The following is a 19,815-nucleotide window of genomic DNA, read 5'->3' as shown; positions in this document are numbered from 1 at the left end:
CAGGTGCTAAATCCCTGGCCCTTATTTATTTATTTTTGTACCAGGGATTGAACTCATAACCTTGCGCTTGCCAGGCAAGTACTTGTGCACTAAGCTAAATCCCTGGCCCTATTTGTTTTGTTTTTGGTTCTGAGAATCGAACTCACAACCTCATACTTGCCAGGCAGGCATTTACGCACTGAGCTAAATCCCGGCCATGGTACACTATACAGTCAGGCTGGCCTTGAACTCACTTGTGTAGCCCAGGCTGGCCTCAGACTCACAGCAATTCTCTTGCCTCAGCCTTCCGAGTGCTGGGATTACATTGCACCATACCTGACCGGAAGATTGTCCTTTTTTTTTTTCTTCAAATCCATTTTATTTCAAAGAGAAAAAAAATCTTTTAAAATACAATAATCAGGACAACAATGGTACATACATTGTGCATTGGCATCCCCAAATCATTCACCCAGAGCACAAGACATCTGCATTCAATTGTCTGAACAATACCAGCACAAATGTTTCAAGACTTTCTGATGGCAAACAGTGTCTTACATTCTACGCAAGCTTGGTGGTTTTTTATTCATCTAGCACTGATCAAATTTAAAATGTATATATTAAAACCACTTTTTAACAGGACATATAATCTCAGCTCCGTGAGAGAGCTGAGGAAGCCTGGGTGAGTTAGAGAGACCTTATCCTATAAAAAAAAAAAAAAGAATTTAAAAGGAATAGAGAGGTAGTTCTCAAGAATTTATACTCTTGAGATTAACAGATAACATCCAGTTAACTGCACAGTGGGGTGAGGCCTGGCTGCCAGATAGTGATTCTGAGTCAGAAACTAATTGATTGGTTTTCAGGGCTGGGCTACACAGAGGAGTCGAACGCACATGGCAAGTGGGGCCTGCTGTGTGCCCACCCAAATGCACACAATGTTCAGCACAAAGCAGTCAGAGTGCAAATGGTAATTCACTTTGAACAACTGATGCGCTCCTCGGAAGAAAGCGCAGGTGCTGACCCTTCTGTTCCCTGGCCCTAAGGACCCCTGAGCCCGGAAACCGCCTGCTGTGGTCTATGGATCTCTGTGCCCCGCTGGGAGCCCCAGTGGAGTGGAGAAGAGGCCTTCCTCTGCCCTCTGGAGTTGCTCTGGCTTGCTTCCATCCCAGAAGCCCTGCTGTCTGGGGATTTCCACCCTCAGCCTTTTCTCTGCTCAAGTCCGTTTCTGTATTGACTCAGAACCTTGAGATTCGGGACAGCAACTTCTGGGTTGCCACTTGGTTTCTGGGACCTGTCTGTCCCTCAGAGGCCTTTGCTTGGGCACTGCTGGGACAAGTGTGAGAAAATGCACCAGGAGTCTTGGTGGGGAGACAGGGCCCTTCCTGCAGGTGTAGCCCACCGACAGGGCCATCTTTGCATGGCCCACCAGGCATTAACAGAGCAGACGCCAGCCCTGGCCAAGGGCTCGGGGTTCAGGCGCTCCTGGCATAGCCCAGTGACACCTGTTCGATTCTTTGTTTTTTTTTTTTTTTTCTGTTCGATTCTTTGGATGAGGACTTACACTCTCACCTTTACCCTTCCTTCTCTCCCTCTTTCCCTGTTCCCGGGAAGCCTGGGCTCCTGGTCTCCATGTGTCTGCCCAGCATGGCAGACAGAGTAGCAGTCTCTTCCTTAGACACTGGATGAGTAGAGCCCTAGACTCTCACCACCATGAAATTTCCCAGCTGTGGTTGCCACAGGACCAAGGCCACATCAACAGCCGGGCCAAACTATCGTTTATGTGAATGGCCTCTCTTTAAATAGGCTCCTTCTTACAGCGTCGGTGAAATCAGCCAGACACAAAGGACAAACGCCATACAATTTGACCTGCATGTGGTGCCAGGAACAGGCAAATTCACAGAAACAGAAAGTAAATGGTGGTTTCCAGGGGAGGGGCCAGGGAGAATGGGAGTTATTGTTTAAGGGACACAGTTTCAGCTCAGGATGATGAGAAAGTTCAAGAGGTAGGTGGCAGCGAGGTTGCACAACAAGGCAACTGCTCAGGGTCACAAAACCGCACATTTAAACATGGTTGGGATGGTAAAGTTGTGTATATCGTAACCAGAATTGGAAAAACAAGAAAGCAGCTGGATGTGGAGGTTCACACCTGTAATTCCAGCCACTTCAGAGGCTGAGGCAGGAGGATCAAACGTTCCAGCCCAGCCTGAGCAGCCTAGCTAGACTATCTGGAAATTAAATGGAAAGGGGTACCCAGTGAGGTGGCACACGCCTGTAATCCCCAGTGCTTGAGAGGCTGAGGCTGGAGGATCATTGCAAGTTTGAGACTAGCCTGGGATACAAAGTGAGTACATGGCCAGCCTGAAATGCATAACAAGACCCTGCTCAAAAAGGCAATAACAATAATAATAATAATAAATAAAAATAAAAATAAAAAGGGCTGGGTATAAAGAAGAATAAACCGGACAGATAAATGGATGCATCTTGAGACCATACTCATTAGTGAAATCCAACACACATGTGTTAACATTGTATTGTTTCACTAGTGTGAGAAGTTGAAATAACATATATATATGTGTGTGTGTGGATATATATGTACATAAAAATAGTTAAGATAGCTATATTACTGATTTCTCTGAGTTCACTGAAAAGAAAGATTTGTGTGGGTATTCTTTGGACAATTGAATGCAAAAAATACCCAAAAGGGACTGGGTATGCAGCTCAGTGCTGCATAGGTTTAATAACCCAGTATGGAAACAAAACAAAACAAAACCAGGTGATAAACATCCTGCTGTAACCCCTGAACAAGTTCAGTTAAAAGTGGATTGAAGCCAGGCATGGGGGCACACAGCTGTAACCCTGGCACTCTAAAGGCTCAGGCAGGAAGTCACAAGTTCAAACCCAGCCTGGACAACTTAGCAACTAAAAAATAAAAAAAGGGCTGGAGATGTTGTGCACTGTGAAGACCCTGGGTTCAATACCTGCTAGTACTGAAAAGCAGACAGACAAGGATTTAGATCTAAACAAGACTCCAAGATGGTGGGGCTTCACTGCAGTTCCAGCCTCTGCAGGCTCAGGCAGAAAGATCTCTGGAGCCCAGGAGTTCAAGCCCCACCTGGGGAACATAGGCACTCTCTGTTAAACAAAAATAAATAGATAAATAAAAAATACATTAAAAAGTCCCCCAGTCAGGTACAGTGGTGCATTTGAGAATCTAAAGCCGAAGGATCACAAGTTCCTATCCAACCTGAGAAACTCATCAGTACTTGTCTCAAAAGTCCCTATAGATGTAGTTTAGTGCAAAGGTCCTGGTTCTAACCCCACTACTAGAAAAACAAGAGTCCCTTTTTGATTGAAATATATACAAAGAAACTTTATATTGACATCCTACTTACCATTTTCCTAGTGTACATTAAAATACTTCCATAGCCGGGCATGGCGGTGCATGCCTAGGATCCTAGCACTCTCGGAGTCTAAGGCAGGAAGGATAGCAAGTTGGAACCCAATTTGGGCAGCTAGGCAACTTGGGGAGGCTCTGTTTTCAGAAAGGGCTGAGAGACCGAGGATATAGCTCAGTGGCATAAGTGCCTGCCTTGCAAATACAAGGTTGTGAGTTCGGTTATGAGTTTGTTACCCAGTGCCATAAAGGGCTGAGATGTAACTCAGTGCAAGGGCCCTGGATTCAATCCCCAATATTGCCAAACAACAGCAAAGCCAGGTGTGGTGGCATACACCTATAATATCAGCACTCAGGAGGCTGAGACAAGAGAATCTTTGCAAGCTTGAGAGCAGCCTGGGCTACAAAGTGAGCTCAAGGCCAGTCTCAACTGTATAATGAGACTCTGTCTTAAAGAGAAAGAAAACAAAGCAAAGCAAAATCACTTCTTTTTAAAGCTTTGTACTCACTATGTAGTCCTGGGTGGCAATCCTCCTTCCTCAGCCTCCTGAGTACTGGGATTACAGACATATGCCACCACACCTGGCAACTGTTTTTTTGTTTTGGGGGACAGTCTTGCTGTGTGGTGCAGGCTGGGCTGGAGCCTCTTGATTACAGGGACCGCAGGTGTGCACTACCATGCCCAGCAAAACCATTTTTACACTTAACCTTTTAAAAATGGCTTGTTTATGTGTCACCAAAGCTCATCTTGCAAATGACCTTGAGTCAGGCTAGTACCCTTGGCCATGCCCGGGCGGCCCTGGCTTTCTGTTTCATCAAGTGTGGATAGAACAGTGGCGGTGGGCGGCGGACCACAGATCCCATCGAGGCTCTGGCTGACCCGCAGCGTGTAGCTGAAGCTCTAGGGGCTGTGTCTTTAGCTGTGAAATAGGGGTGCTAGGTCCCATTTTGTGGGATTAGAGAGGAGAACATCATGAGCTAACAGGTGTAAAGCATGAAGGTGGCACACGAGGTCACCACTAAGCTGCAACTCCTGCTCCCTCGGAGGCGGTTACCTCCCCCAGGAAACCTGCGCTAACACGGTCTCCCGCTGGCCAGGCTGGGGTCAGTACTCCTCTGTGCTCGCCGGGATCTCTGCGGGAATGCTGGCGAGTATCTGGTGCCACTGTCCATGAGGGTATCTGCCTGGGTTGGCACGAGAGGCTCCACGCCAGGCCTCGCCCAGTCAAGGTGGCAGAGAGAGACAGACCCCGGGGACCGCAGTTGCCCATTTTCCCAGAATTTGATGACTGCCTCCTCTCTGGAAGAAAGCTCTGATGTTCCTCCAGGTCCCATGTCCTCTCTCATAGGCAGCTGGACAACCACACTGGGGAGAAGAACAAGGCTGACAATATTCCAAACATTTGAATTGGGTTTTATCATTTACGAGTCCTCTTCATTAATCACCTCTTAGGGGCTGCATTTGACACAAGTGTGTGTAGCCGGTCAAGAGGCACAGATGGGCCTATAATCTCAGCACTCTGTGAGGCTGAGGCAGGATCACTGAAAGTGCAAGCCCAGTCTGGGCAATTTAGCAAAATCCTGTCTCGAAATAAAATCACTAAAGTGTTGTGATGAGGTGCAGTGCAAAGGCCCTGGTGCACTTCAATGCCCAGCTCCACAAGAAACTGACCCCTCGCCTGGCCTGGTCTCCCTCAGCCAAGGCCAGGCTAGGGCTACTGTTCTGCCCTCCCATGGTGCCACAAGCCACATTTTTTCTCTGCCCAGAATCTCCCTCCCTCCCTCACTGTCTTCAGCAAGCTTCACCCGCCCCTACCCTTGCGCTGCTCCACGTACTATGGGATGCATTTGTGTGTTTATCTGTACTCCCAGAGTGGAGGTTAAGGCAGTGGCCTTTGTTTTGTCTGCTGATACATGTGACCCCTAGTAGGTGTTCTGAACTGATGAATCCAACAAATACTTTTTTTGGTTGTCCTCTACTTCTCCTCACCTTAAAGAGGGAAAATGAAACATATTAGGGCCCTTTCATCCCTGAGCAGCCCCGTGGCTGACGCTGGCCAATAGCCGGGGGCCTGTGCTGTCCCCTCGAGTCCTTGCTGCAGGCTGAGCAGGTTGGGCTGTGCCTGAGGCCAGTACCATGGGGCAGGTGGGTCAGTGGGCAGCTGGAATGGGGGAGCCTTGGAAGGACAATGGGGACAGCTCCTGACCCTGCTGCCCCTTGGTGGGTAGGTCCCCAATCCCTGGATGCCAGCCCCCCTGCAGTGTGAAGTGGGCAGCTTTGAGCTGGATGAGCTGCAAACAAAGCCCTGGAGTCCCTTTGTCCTGCTCCTGCCCCCTGTCCTCTGTTTACATCCTTCCTTCCCGTAATTGAGTTGGGCACTGGGCCTCGCTGGCCCCAGGCCAGACACACCTGTAGGACAGGTTGGGCCGAGTTGCTGTAGACCGTGGGCCGGGAGCAGTGGCAGCACTGGCAGGTGATTGGGGCCCTTGGGAGCCAGCTCCACTCCCACCATGCAGCACTGGAGCCCTGCCTGCCACCCAAGGCCAAGGATTCCTGGCCAGCTGCAAGGCGACCAGATGCCCCCTGGGGGACCTGTGACCTCTGCTGTGCCTGGTGGTTACCGTCCTGGGTCTAAGAGGTAGGGGAGGCCATGGGGGGCCTGGTAGGGGCAGGAGGCCTCAGGGAGGTGTGACTTGGGTAAGGGAAAGTTTCCTCCTCCACCAGAGATTAGTTGGCCAAGTTCATGTAAGAGTGTTCCACCTGGTCTCTCCCGTTTCCCTCAACTGCAATGACGGGGTACCTAGTCACTGAGTATGTACCTGCAGCTCATTGCGCGCCTAGCCTCTGCTGGGTTCCCACGTGCTTGCCGTGCTCCCTGGTGATTCCCAGTCTGTGGCATCTGTCCTGGTGACTCTCTCGCCCCCCACCATGTCTCTCTTGCTTTCCTCCCACTCCTGCACCGCTGTCACCTCACAGACTCTCCCCAACAATCTTGCTAGGATATTAGAATGGTTTTTTTTTTTGGGCACAAGATTTCTCACTATGCAGTTTGAGCTGGCTTTGAACTCACTTTGTAGCCCACGCTGATCTTGAACTCCCAACAATTCTCCTGCCTCACCTCCCGAGCGCTAGGATTACAGGAGTGCGCCACCACGCCCAGCAACATTAGAGTTTTAAATGTCACATGCTTCTGGTTCCTGCCCTGTTGGATGGCACCACACACCATACCTCCTGTGGAGTATGGGGCACAGCCCTGTCCCCTGAGCCAGTGATGTCCCAGCTCTGCCCAGCTCCTCGAGACCACAGGGCAGCCCTTAAATTGAGCTCTGAGACCTCATAGGGGTCCTAGGGAGCCTGTGGGAGGCCCAGGCCCCCAACTGAAAACGGCTGGCTTAGCCCAGTCTCCTGCCCATGTCTGAGACCCTCTACAGGCCTGGCAGCCTCCACTCCTGTGTCCAGAGGCACAGGTGCAGGAGTTTCATCTCGCTCCCTGCCAAAGCCCTCCACAGGTCCCAGCAGGGTAGGTTTCCCAACAGTCTGTGCAAGAGGCTTCTCCAGGTTCCTCCACACTGGGATGAGGTGCTGAGCAGCCTGAGTAATGAGTTCCCCTCCAGCCCAAGTGAAGGAAAGGACCCTGCCCAGGGATGTTCTGCACCCAGGTCCTACATCTGCTGTTCCCTGAAGTGCTGTCTACCTCCAGTCTATCCCTCAGCTCTAGAGAGCACTGTTTAAGGTCCTCTGGGTCTACGGCCCACTGCTCAGCTCCCCTTCCACCAAGCCCACAATATCAAAGTCCAGTGAGCTAATCTCCTCACTGCCCCTCCACTGTGAGTATTCCAGGCCCAGTGCCTAAACTTTGCTGAATTCCCAGCCTGCAGCTGTAGCTGTGGCTCCTTCTCTTCTAATCTGCACCCAGCACCTCAGGTAGCTAGGGGCCAGCAGTAGCTGACTAAAGTGTGGGATTCCCTGGAAGAACCCTAGGTTGACTGGCAGGAAAAGAATCAAGCCGGGGAGATAACTAGAGCTGGGATCTCTGCCTTCAAGGAGATCGGGGTCTAGTTAAGTCTAGTATATGAGCAGAGCATGGTGGCACAAGCCTGTAATCTTAGCACCCGGGAAGCTGAGACAGGAAGATTGCAAGTTCCAGACCAGCCTGAACTACAAAGCTGGACCCTGTCTGAAAGAAAATCGATAAATCAATAAATATAATATAATATAGCCAGACATGGTGGTGCATTCCTGTAATGCCCGCACTTGGGAAGCTGAGCAGACAGATCGTTGCAAATTTGAGAGCAGCCTGGGCTACAAAGTGAACCCGAGGCCAGTTTGAATTGCATAGTAAGACTGTCTCAAAAAGACCAAAAAAAATTTTTTTTTTCGTATGTGCTTGGTGGGTGGATTTCACAACGGAAAGAAGTAAAGATCTCATGAAGCCCCAGGGAGTTTATTGTATATGGCTTTCAGGAAAGGTAGTGTACTGTGAAGAAGTCACTAGAAAAAGAAAAGGGCTCAGAGCAGCTATGGGTGGTAAACTGAAAGGTATGCATATGGGAAAAACAAATGGCAGATGGGTTACTTCTGTTTGTTTGCTTACTTATTCAGTTGAACTCAGGGCCACATGCGTGTGAGACCAGGCCTACCGCCCTACGCTCCATCTCTGAGGCCCACGAGGGCTTGGACTCGGGCTTCTTCTGCAGATTTGTGTGTCAGTCTCCAGCACAGGGCTGGGAGCCTGCCCACAAGGGAAGTGCATGTCCCTTCACAAAGGGAGATGGGTGCCCGGCTTTTGGCGGGTGGGGAAGACAGAGCGCCCCCTCCCCAGTGCCTGCCATCTCCCCAGGCCTTCCTCTCAAGGCCCTACTCATGCTCCGCTGGTGCTGGAGCAGCCCATTCTCACCCCCTGCATGGACTCACCCTGTTCCACAATCAGACTCCCTGGAAGGCTGAGGCCCTCTGTACAGTTTTTGCTCTCTACGGAAAGGACTTCCCAGCTCTCCACAGTGTCCCCTGATGCCACCTGTCCCCAGCCACTATTGCTCCACCTTCCTGTCATGTCCAGGTTTCTCCTGCCTTGGGATATCACCATCACCCCAGAGTCAGCAGAAGGGAAGGGAAGAGAAGGGAAGGAAGAGGAAAGGTGGAGGAGGCATCCCTTCTTACGTGTGTAAGTGTTTTACATGTGTTATCTCATCTAATTCTTGCAACAGCTCTCTGTGGTAGGTACTATTATTACTTTTTACCTAGGAGGAAACTGAGCAGGTCAAGTAACTCACCCAAAGCCAAACTAAGCTCACCGAGGCGGGGCCTGGATGCCAGCCCAGGCCTTTGGGATTGGAGTTGCATAAACAGTTTGCTGTGAAAGGATCAGTTCATCTTGCTTTGATTTAGTAGATTTTTTTTTCTTTTTTTGTATCAGGAATTAAACTCAGGACCTTGTACTTGCCAGGCCAGTGTTTGTGTCACTGAGCTATACTCCCAGCCCTGTCATTGTAAAATTTCCAATCTAATGTTGTTACAAAAATGTAATAAAAATGAATTACTAGGAAAACAAAAAGGAATAAAGGATACATAAATTATAAGCCCATTCTTATTTTGATTAGGTGCAACTGACATAAAATTTTTGTCATTGCTATAAAAGTCTCTAAACAGGAGGACAGCGTCACAAACTCTAGAAGGGCTCTCTCAGGTGACCCCCACTGAGGGCTGCCCGTGCTCCGAGATGACCTTGTAAGCTTTGCCATCTCCGAGCCTCAGCTCATTCAGTGCACTCAGTGCAGACATGGAGTGGACGAGGCTTGTTTTTCTATTTCCTTTCTATTTCCTTTGCTGTGCCAAGACCTTGTGTGTGCAGGACAAGCACTCTACCACAGAGCTGCCCCTGTCTAAGGATGCTTTCTTTCTTATGCATTGGCATTCTGCAGATCTTTAAAATTAAAAAAAAAAAAAAAGAAATGATACACCTGTATAAATTCTGATATGCAGGACCCGAATGTAGAAGGTATCTGAGTCACAACGTCATGTGGTCTTTGGAGGGTTGCTTGGCCCAGTCTTTTTTTTTTTTTCGGTACCAGGGATCAAACTCACAACTTTGAGCTTACCAGGTACTTATGCCACTGAGCTAAATCCCCAACCCTGCCAGAGTCTTTCTTTTATCTACTCAGATTATTTACTAACACATTACTTTTTCATTTATTTCAGATATATTTATCCAATATTTATCTGCTTAAGCCCTGGCATTCTGGGGAGGAAACAAAGGCAGTGGTACCCAGACTTTGTCTTCAAAGTTCCCATCATGCTGGCCATAGCGGCTCATGCCTGCAATCCCAACACTCGGGAGACTGAGACAGGAGGATTGATGTAAAAGTGAGTTCAAGCAGCCTGAACTGCATAGTGAGACACTGTCTTAATAAGAAAAAAAAAAGCCTGTGCACATCCCTTGGCACCGCATATCTGCCCTTCCGCCCAGGAACTCACTTCCCGGAGGGAACCTGGGGTCAACCCAGGTTTCTGAGGAAAAGTGTTATAGCTTTCAGGGTTCAGACCCCAGAAAGGGCTGAGAGAAGCTCTGCCTATCTTTACTTATTTTTTAATTTATTAATTATTTATTACTTTTATTTTTGTTTGTCTTTTTGAGACCGGGTCTCACTATGGGATTCAGGCTGGTTTTGGGCTCACTTTGTAGCCCAGACTGGTCTCGAACTTGCAGCAGTCTGTCTACCTCAGCCTCCCAAGTGCTGGGATTATAGGAGTGAGCCACCAGGCCCAGCTGCTCTGCCTGTCTTTATGTGTGTCCCTGGCACCAAGTGTCTGACAGCACACTCACTAGCGGGTTATCTGTGACTGTCTCTCCCAGTGGGATTTAATATGTTTTTTCATTCTTCTTTTTATTTTTTGATACTTTTAAATCATACAGTAGCTTTTGAAAAATAGCAGATTTACTAATTCACGCACCATAAAATTCATCCTCCCCTTTATCTGGTACTCAAGATAAATGCAGGTCCTCACACATGCTAGGCAAGCGCTGCACCACAGAGCTATACTCCTGGCCCCAAATTCATCCCTTTAAATTGTACAAGCCAGGTGTGGTGGCACACATCTGTGATGCCAGGGCTTGAGAGACTGAAGCAGATCACGAGAAATTTAAGGCCAATGTGTGCTACATAGTGAGACTGTCTCAACCCCACCCCCAAATTTACAAGAACCTGGTAGGCTTTGAGTTTGGTGTAGAGGCAGGAAAATTCCCCATATGAATGAATAAAGAAATTGTGGTATTTATATAAAATGCAGTATTACTGTCATAAAAATGATAATTTTAGTCATTTGTAGGAAAATGGATGCAATTTGAGGCCATGATATTAAGTAAAATAAAAAGAGTTAAGAGTTAAGAGTGTAAAAAGAGTTAAGACGCATTATTTTATACATGGACCCACTCCCCACAAGGAATGCAAAATCATTATGTACTGCAAACAGGCACTCATGAAAATTTAAAATTGAAAAAAAAAATAAGAAAAGCAGGGAGAATATGTAAATGGTATCACACAGTCCTCAAGCATCTCTGTGGAGCAGTGTCATTGGCGGTTCAGAGGCAGAAAATATCTCAGCCTACCCACCCCCACCGGCCCACCTGGGGAGAGCACCAGATAACAAACCAGGAGGGAGAGATGGGGTGCTCTCTAGTGGATATAAGCTCCGAAGAAAAGGCGTCAGGGTGCAGGCTGAGTGGGAATCAGCGGCAGGGAGATGGCATAAACAGAGATTGACTTGCCTCTGCTGCCTCTGGTGGGGACAGAGGCCTCTAAGGAGTAAGCCTGCTCTGCTGGGAGGCAGCTAGCCAGGGGCCGAGGACCCAGTGGGTCTGGAGGCAGAGCGAGCTGGGGATTGGCAACAAACAGAAAGGACATGTGCGCACGCCAGGGACTCCACTGTGGGGTCAGGCAAGGCTGAGAGGCTAACACAGAGGGACCAGAATGCATAGTATCTTGGGTGCAGGAACAGAGTTGTTGTGTCATTTTAACTGCAGATGGAAAGCCTTGGATAGATGGATGGATTGATTTGGTGGTGGGATTGTGGATTGAACCCCGAGATAGTCTACCATTAAGTGACTTTCCCAGCTCTTTCCTACTTTGTATTCTGAGATAAAGTCTTGCTAATTTGCCCAAGATGATCTCAAACTTGTGATATTTCCAGCTCCCAAGTAGGTGAGATTAAAAGTGGGCAGCACCACACCTGGCATGGAAAGCTGGTTTTTGTTTTTGTTTTTGAGACAGAGTCTCACTATGTAGTTCAGGCTGGACCTCAGATTTGAGGGGATTCTCCTGCCTCAGGTGTGCGTTATATCCCCTGGGAAGCTCTAGTTTTTGATCAGAGAATAAATTAGCTTTGGCCCAGGGTGCGTTGGACTAGGATGGAGCAGTAGAGATGGTGAGGAATGGAATTCGGTTTATGTTTTAACCCTAGAGCCAAAAGCATCTGAATTGAAAATCCATTTTGGTGTCTAATGTTTGCTCCAAGGATAGTAGGGCTAGAGCAGTTAGAACAAAGGAGTGGAGGAAATCAGCCCCTTCCACCCATTTAAATTTAACCAGCAGCCTAGCGCTATTCCTCCTCCCATTAAGAGGCAGAGAACCACATAACAATAACCCTGAGATCTTGACTCCTCAGATCTCCCAGCCTGATCTTTAGTCATCTTTACTCTACTCAATCCTTATTAAGGGCTTGTGAATATGCATTACGTCTCATGCATGTAATTAAAACCACAAGGGGTGCGGGACCTGGTAGTGCACTCTTATAATCCCAGCACTCAGGAGGTTGAGGCAGGAGGATCATTGCGAGTTTGAGACCAGCCTGAGTTTGGACTGCAAAGTGACTCAAGGCCCGCCTAAACTGCATAATGAGACCCTGTCTCAAAAAGACCCCCCTCCAAAAAAAAAAAAAAAAAAAAATCAGAGTAACACCTTGGGGCAGGTGTTTGTTCTAAGAGCCCCTGAAATGACTCAGCACCATGTCAATCATTCCAGTCAGTCACACCTAGAAACTCAGAGGCAGGCACCTGGGTGAGGGGCAGGAGAATCTTGTCAGTTCCCAATGCTGGATACCTCTGGGCAGCTTTGTGCTTTCCTGGCATCGTGACACCACTTTTCTGTGTATGCCATGTTTCTATCAGGACAGACTCGCACGGAGCACATTGTTGCTTGGTCTTAAACAGATGTAGCTGCTTCTCACTTGCCAATGGGTATGCACTTGCAACTCATTGTCCTACAGAGCCTAGAATTTATTTGCTTAATTTGTGATTTGGTACGAAGGCTACAATGAACAGAGACGTTACCAAGCTCTGACTGGAACCGGATGCCATCTCCCTCTCAGCATCATGGAACGAATAACAAATGGGTAGTCATGCAGGGAAGGGAAGTTTATTCTTTGACCAGAGAACAAGGAGAAATGGACACAAAGACTCACAAGTCAGCTTCCAGTCCAAACAACCAGGGTCTCTTTTAAGAGTAAGCGGGAGCTGGGTGCAGCGGTGCACACCTGTAACCCTAGCTCTCAGGAGTTAAGCAGGAGGGTAGAGAGTTCAAGGCCATCCTGAACTACATAATGAAACTGTCTCAAAGAAAAAAAAAAGATTAAGTGCAGGAGAAGACGATTGTTAATGAGTGGGGTATTACTCATGACTTGGAGGGAATGGTGGTCTGCTTGCTTTAAATCTTCTTTTTCTATCTTTTTTGTTTTGTTTTGGTACTGGAAATCAAACTTAGGACCTTATATTTGCCAGGCAGGTGGTGTGTACCACTGAGCTATATCCCTGGATCTTCTTTTTTTTGAACTCATTACGTAGCCTAGGCTGACCTCAAACTTTTGGTGATCCTCCCACCTCAGCTGCCAGGTGCTGGGATGTGCACCATCATGCCCAGCTCTTTAATTATTCTTTGGAGCAATTTCCACCCAGGTGAAAAGCTGGCCAGTCCAGGATAGCACTAGCACATAGGCATTATATTAGGAATCCAGATTCTCTCTCTCTGCCTTTTTGAGACAAGGTTTCACTGGCCTTGAAATCAAACTCAGTGATCCTCTTGCCTCAGCCTCCAGAGCGCTGGGATTACAGGCATGAGCCACCACTTAGGGCTAGATTCTGACGCAATGGTGGTGAATCTGGGATGAACAGCAGGTTTGCATGGTGCTTTGTGGCTGATACCAGTTTTGTCTCATTTCATCTGGCCGGCTCTAAGTGGGTATCTCATCCAAAGCACAACACTGGTTGGCCAAAAGACTTGTTTCTCAGGGCTTCAGAGGGTGTTTGCCTGGTGGCATGGGCGGTAGGAACATCACACTGATGGGTGGTAGATGATCCCTGCTACTGCTATACCATCAGGAATACTTCTCCCAGGGCTGCTGGGGTCACTGAGGGCAAGGGCACTGAGGCTGGACTTTGGTGCACAGGGCAAGCACAGACAAGCCCAAATAGCTAGGTGAGGCACTGTCCAGAGATGCCAGGGGAGGGGAGCGGGCTGCCCCTGATTCTGGTATCTGTGGCAACCAAGGCTGCTGCACACCCTCACGGCCTGCCATGGCCATATTCCTCGGGTGCCCCAGCCACCTGGGAGGTGGGGTGAGGCCCTCCCTGCCCAGGCCTGGGCCTCCTTTGTCACCAAGGGTGCATGGTGTAACCTGAGCTGGCCTTTCTTCTCTGTGAGCGGGTGTGGTCGCCTGGGCCCAGAGCCAGAAAATGAAGCCCAACGTCAGCCCTGTGGCTGTGCAAGGTGCCAGCTCTCTGCAAACAGACTCGAGTCACGAACCCAACAGAATGTTCACCTGGTTGTCATCTCGGCCACAGCGCCATACAGGGTGGAGCTGCTGGCCAAGCAACCAGTCTCGGGGCTGGTCAGGGTTACCCCAGGAAACAGATTCCCCGTGGGCACAGATGGGGGTGATTAGTGGAGATAGCCTGGGGGATGGGGATGCTGTGAGCCTCCCTGGAAACCTGTCCTGGGGAAAGCAAGGTGGGTGGGGAGCTAGAGAAACTGCCTTTTCTTGTTTCTTTCCCCACAGTTTTTTCTTTGGAGAGACAAAGTCTACCCCATGGCCAGGGGTTCATTCCTCCAGGAGGGGCAGGAGGCACAGGAAGAAGAGTATGGGAGGAGCCACATCTTTCCAAGAGGACAGAGGATTCCTAGGATCCCAGGTTCCTGGTCTGCCCCAGTACTCCCCACCCCCCTCCCGCCCAAAGATCACATGGACAAAGGCAACAAGTTCGTGTTAACCCAGTAACCACCTGCGGCACGTGAAGGTATATGTAATGCAGAGCTGAATGGGACATAGAATCTGTCCCCAAGGAGCTGAGAGCCAAAGCCTTGGCCACTTTGTCTGCTTGTGGCTCATGTACCTGTGTCTTCGACTGAAAGTCACAAGAGATTCTGGCATGGGCTCTGCTGTGCACAGGGCACTCAGTAGCATGCTTGGCACTTCAGCATCGCTCCGTGAATCTTTGTTGAAAGTAAAAGTTGTTTTTTTTTAATCGGTACCGGGGGTCGAACTCATGACTGCCTGCTTGCAAGGCAGGCGCTTATGCTGCTGAGCTAAATCCCCAGCCTCAAAAGTAAAAGTTTGAGAAAAGTGTTGCAAGAAAGGTTTCATGTCTTTATTCCTCATCATCAAATTTCAGAGCCTGGAGCATAGTGGTTGCTCCGACAACATCAACTGAAAGAAAAATTTAAAGAATAAACAACAAATGAGTGAGGGAGTGAGTGAATAAATGAAGCTTCTGGGAGCTGCAGGAAGAATAATTAGGTCTTGCTGGAGAAGGGGATGTGAGGACAGAAAAGAAAGACCTGGTACTTGAAAGCTTCCTGCTGGGGGATCTTCCGAAGGACTCTGTGAAGCCCTCTGAGGAGGTGAAAGAGCACCCCGTACAGCAAAATCAATTTTAAAAATATCTACAACGGTGCCTCATGTGTGTCACTCGCCTGTGTTCCTGGCACTCTGGGAAACTGAGATAGAAAGTTGGAAGTCTGAGCCCAGCCTGGGCAATTTAGCAATTTAGGGAGATGTCTCACCAAAAAAAAAAAAAAAAAGATAAAAAGGGGACTGGGGATCTTCAGGTTCATAAGCATGATGATTGGGTGTTCATGCTCTATGCATGACATGTGCCTCCTTTGAATCTTGTTACGACCTCGGCACATTAGCCATCTGACATGAAAAAAAAGGGGGGGGGGACTGGGGGTGCACCTCTGTGAAGGCCCTCGGTTCATCCCCCACTGCTGACCAGCAATGAATCTGACAGCGGAACCCAGTCTTCAGGACCCACTGCAGATCTGACCCTTGTAGTTGGTGGCTTGTGGAATTGTTCTCGCCGAGGTTTGGTGTCACCAGGAAAACCTGGGATCCCTCACACTGTAGCTGACCTTGGTCCTCTGTCTCCACTGCCTTGCCACAAATAATGCTCTTCCCGCTTTCCTGAAGCTGATCAGGCAGCATGCTGTGCATACGCTCATCGCTAGGACGCTCAGAAAGTTAACCTGCCCATAGCCTTTTTCAGAAAGCTACGGCGAGATGTATTCCAGTAAAATGAGGATTGAAGCCATTTTGACTTTGATCATTGGGGTTTTCTCTCTTTTTCTGTCAGCCTGTAGAATGTCTTTACTCTTAGCATCCTGAAAGTTAATGATGCTGTACCTGAGTATATTTCTACTTTCAAACACTGTCCTGGGTGCTTTATGTGCTCTTTCAACTTGGAAGTCAAGGATACATATTTTAGATTTAAGGAAATTTTCTTGAATTCTTTCTTCCTTTTTTTCCCCCGAAACAGGGTCTCACTATGTAGCCCAAGCTGGTCTTGAATTCACAGCAATCCTCCTGCCTCAGTGTCCCTAATGACAGACACACACTGCTGTGGCTCTCGCTCCCTGCTTTTAGTTTGAACGTTACCTCTTCAGAGGATCCCTGACCTATAGTGTAAAAGAGTTCCCAGACCCAAGTTGTAGCTCCTGCTGCCTGGCCCTTATTCCCATGATGCTTTCCAGTGTCAGTGGTAGCCTTGGTCTCCTTGTCTGTTCTGCCCACTGCTTTTATCCTTGGAGCCTAGAAAACCTGGCATATGTATAGCTTTCTTCATTTGTTGATAAAGACAAGATTTTTCAGAAAATACTCTGGAGCAAACGTTTTATCATCAGATTCTGTAGATCTGTGACTGGTTAGAAAAATGTAGTCATTGATGACGCCCATTTAGACTGATAACCAGGGCCCTGTCTTTCAGTTTATCTTGTCCGCAGCCCCAATCCCAGCTCTTTACAAAGATCTGGGCAGTCCAGAGTTTAGCCCTGCAGGTCCCAGGCAGACACTGGTGGCTTCTCATCCTGCACCTATCTCTGGGTTTCTTTATTTTTGTTTTTGTTGTTGTGTTTTATTAGATTTTCCAGGACACTTGCATCAGGAAAAAGAGTTTTAAGTTTCAAGCAAGTATAAAAATCTCTCTCTCTCTCTCTCTCTCTCTCTCTCTCTCTCTCTTTCAAGTTTCTTCTGGTACTGGGTATCCACCTTGGGGCTTCAAATAAGTAGGTAGATGATCTACTGTGGTGCTGCATGCTCAGCCCTGAACTGATTGCTTTAATGCTAGGATGATAAATTCTGTTGTTGTTTTCTTGTGTCTATGGTACTGAGGACTGCCCCAGGCCCTTTGCCCTGATCTATAGCCCCAGCCCTTTTTCTAGTTCCCCGCTGAATTAGGGTCTCTCTAAGTTGCTTAGTTGTCCAGACTGAACTTGAATTTGTGAGCTTTCTGCCTTAGCCTCCCAAAATGCTAGCTCCCAAAATTACAAGTGTGTGCCACCGTGCCTAGCACCAGGCTAAAATTATTGAGGCTACCCATGAACACATAAGGAGAGGCTAATATCATCAGCCATTAAGGAAAGGGAAATCAAAACTACAATGAAATAACACCTCACTTACTAGGGTCACTATAATAGAAAGGTAGCTGGGTATGATGGTGTATTCCCGTAATCTCAGCACTCAGGAGGCTGAAGCAGCAGGATTGCCACAAATTCAAGGCCAGGCTAGGCTACATATTCAAGGCCAGCTTGGGCTACATAGCAAGACCCTATCTCAAAAACAAAGAAACAAAACCCAAAAGTAATATTGGCTAGGAATGGAGCTCAACTATCTAGCACGAGTGAAGCCCTGGGCGTGACCCACAGCAGTGTAAATTATAATAATACTACTAGTAGTAGTAGCTCTAAAATAAATAACACTAGCAATAATAGTGATAAAATGTAAAGGACTGGGGCTGGGGATTTAGCTCAGCGGCATAAGCGCCTGCCTTCAAGCAGGCAGTCGCGAGTTCGATCCCTGGCACTGATAAAAAACAAAAAAAGACAAAAAAGAAAGAAAAAAAAATGTAAAGGGCCATATGTTATATGACCCCATTTTTATGAACTATCCAGAATAGTCAACAGGCACAGGTACAGGGCTGGGGATTTAGCTCAGTGGCATAAGCACCTATCTAGCAAGTACGAGGTTGTGAGTGCAATCCCTAGTACCACACACACACACACACAAAGAGACACAGGTACATTAGTGACTACCTAGGGCTAGGGGTAGGTTGGGGGGGTCAAGATTTGGGGTGACTGCTAAATTTGCATGAGGTTTCATTGTGGGGTGATAAAATGTCTTAAAATAGATTATAGCAATGATTGTATAATTCTGTGAGTATATTGAATTGTGCACTTTAATTAGTTAGATTGTGTTGGATGTGAATTATACCTCAGCACAAGTATTTGAAAAAATAATTATCGATGCGCCTAATGGTACATATCTGTGATTCCAGCCAGCTACTTGGGAGACAGGAGGATCACAAGCCTGTTCAATTTACCAAGGCCCTCTTTCAAATGTTAAAAAAAATTAATTAATTAAGGGACCAGAAAGATAGCTGAGTGGCTCAGTTCCTGAGTTCAATTCCTAGTACCTCCCCCCACAAAATAAAGATAATAAAAAGTAAACTTAAAAACTAAAAGCCGGGCTGGGGATTTAGCTCAGCGGCATATGCACCTGCCTTGCAAGCAGGCAGTCGTGAGTGCGGTCGTGAGTTCAATGCCCGGTACCAAGAAAAAAAAACAAAACTAAAAGCTGAGCGTGGTGGCACACACCTGTAATCCCAGCACTCAGGAGGCTGAGGCAGGAGGATTGTTGAGTTCAAAACCAGCTTGGGCTACAAAGTGAGCTCAAGGCCTGCTTGAACTGCATAGTGAGACCCTGTCTCAAAAAAGACAAAATAAGTAAGTAAATAAGTAAAAAATAAAAAATAGAAATAAAATAGAAGGAAAAAATGGCTCAGGTGTGATAGTGCATGCTGTAATACCAGCATTTGGGAGGCTGAGGCAGGAGAATGGCTCTGAGTTTGAGGACGGCCTGAGTTACATAGTGAATGTTTGTCTCAAAAACAAACAAACAAACAAAAAAGGAAAAATGAAAACAAAACTTTTTTTTTAAGACAAGATCTCACTATGTAGTCCTGGCTGGACTCACAGAATTCCTGTCCTAGCTTCCAGAGTGCTGGGATTACAAGTATGCGTCACCATACCCAGGAAAATGAAGATTTTGTAAATAAGGAGAGGAAAGGGGGTGAAGTGCGGGGAGGGGAATGGGAAAAAAAGAAGCAAGATGTGTCATGTCCTGAGTGAAAGGTCTGTCTGATACTGTACCCCCACCCCCTTCTCCCCCAAATCCATTTTATTTCAAAGAGAAAAAGAAAAAGTAGGACAAAACTAAAAATTTCAAAACACAATTTCAATAAAAAAAAAACATCAATTGAGGGCAACATTGCACATTTTCATCCCCAAATCATTCACTCAGAGCACAAGACATCTGCATTCAGTTGTCTGAACAATACCAGCACAAATCTTTCTCTTCAGTGAACTCAGAGAAATCAGTAGTATAACTATCTTAACTATTTTTAAATATACATGTATATCTGCATATACATGTTGTTTCAGCTTCTCACACTAATGAGACAATATATTTACACATGAGTATATTACTTATGTAACTAATGAATATGGTCTCAAATTGTATCCATTTACCTATAAAAGTTTATCCAGTTTATCCTTCTTTATGGCTAAATGGTACTCCATTGTGATACTGTCCTTTTTTAGGACAAATCATCTACATCAAGTCCAAGGATCACAAGTTCTAGCATACTCTGGGCAACTTAGTGATTTATGGAGAGATCTGGTCTCAAAACAACCTCTAGAAAAAGCTGGGAAAGAGCTCAGTGGTAAGGCCTTGGATTCAGTCCTCAGGACTTAAAAAAAAGGAGAGTGGGCTGGGATTTTAGCTCAGCAGCATAAATGCTGCCTGGCAAGTGCAAGGTTGTGAGTTTGATCCCCAGTACAGAAAAAAAAAAAGGAAAGAAAGAAATGACAGAACCATTTTTTGGGGAATAGTAATCTTAGGTTTT

At 47.3% G+C, this 19,815-nt stretch overlaps 1 long non-coding RNA gene and 1 other non-coding gene across 2 annotated transcripts; both read left to right on the top strand.

Moving 5' to 3' along the window:
- Positions 1 to 5,792: 5,792 nt before the first annotated feature.
- On the top strand, positions 5,793 to 15,447 carry LOC106028710 (uncharacterized). The gene is made up of 3 exons (XR_001202335.2): positions 5,793 to 6,009; positions 8,431 to 8,535; positions 14,418 to 15,447. It is a non-coding gene; the product is annotated as an uncharacterized LOC106028710 (long non-coding RNA).
- Positions 15,448 to 15,458: 11 nt separating this feature from the next.
- Positions 15,459 to 15,560, top strand: LOC111758325 (small nucleolar RNA U13). Its single transcript, XR_002792518.1, has one exon. It is a non-coding gene; the product is annotated as a small nucleolar RNA U13 (small nucleolar RNA).
- Positions 15,561 to 19,815: the final 4,255 nt, after the last annotated feature.

This window comes from Cavia porcellus, unplaced genomic scaffold (genome assembly GCF_034190915.1).
Source record: "Cavia porcellus strain 051 isolate PalLab524CR breed Dunkin Hartley unplaced genomic scaffold, mCavPor4.1 scaffold_29, whole genome shotgun sequence".
Classification (NCBI taxonomy): Eukaryota; Metazoa; Chordata; class Mammalia; order Rodentia; family Caviidae; genus Cavia; species Cavia porcellus.
This window is presented reverse-complemented; position numbering and strand designations above follow the sequence as displayed.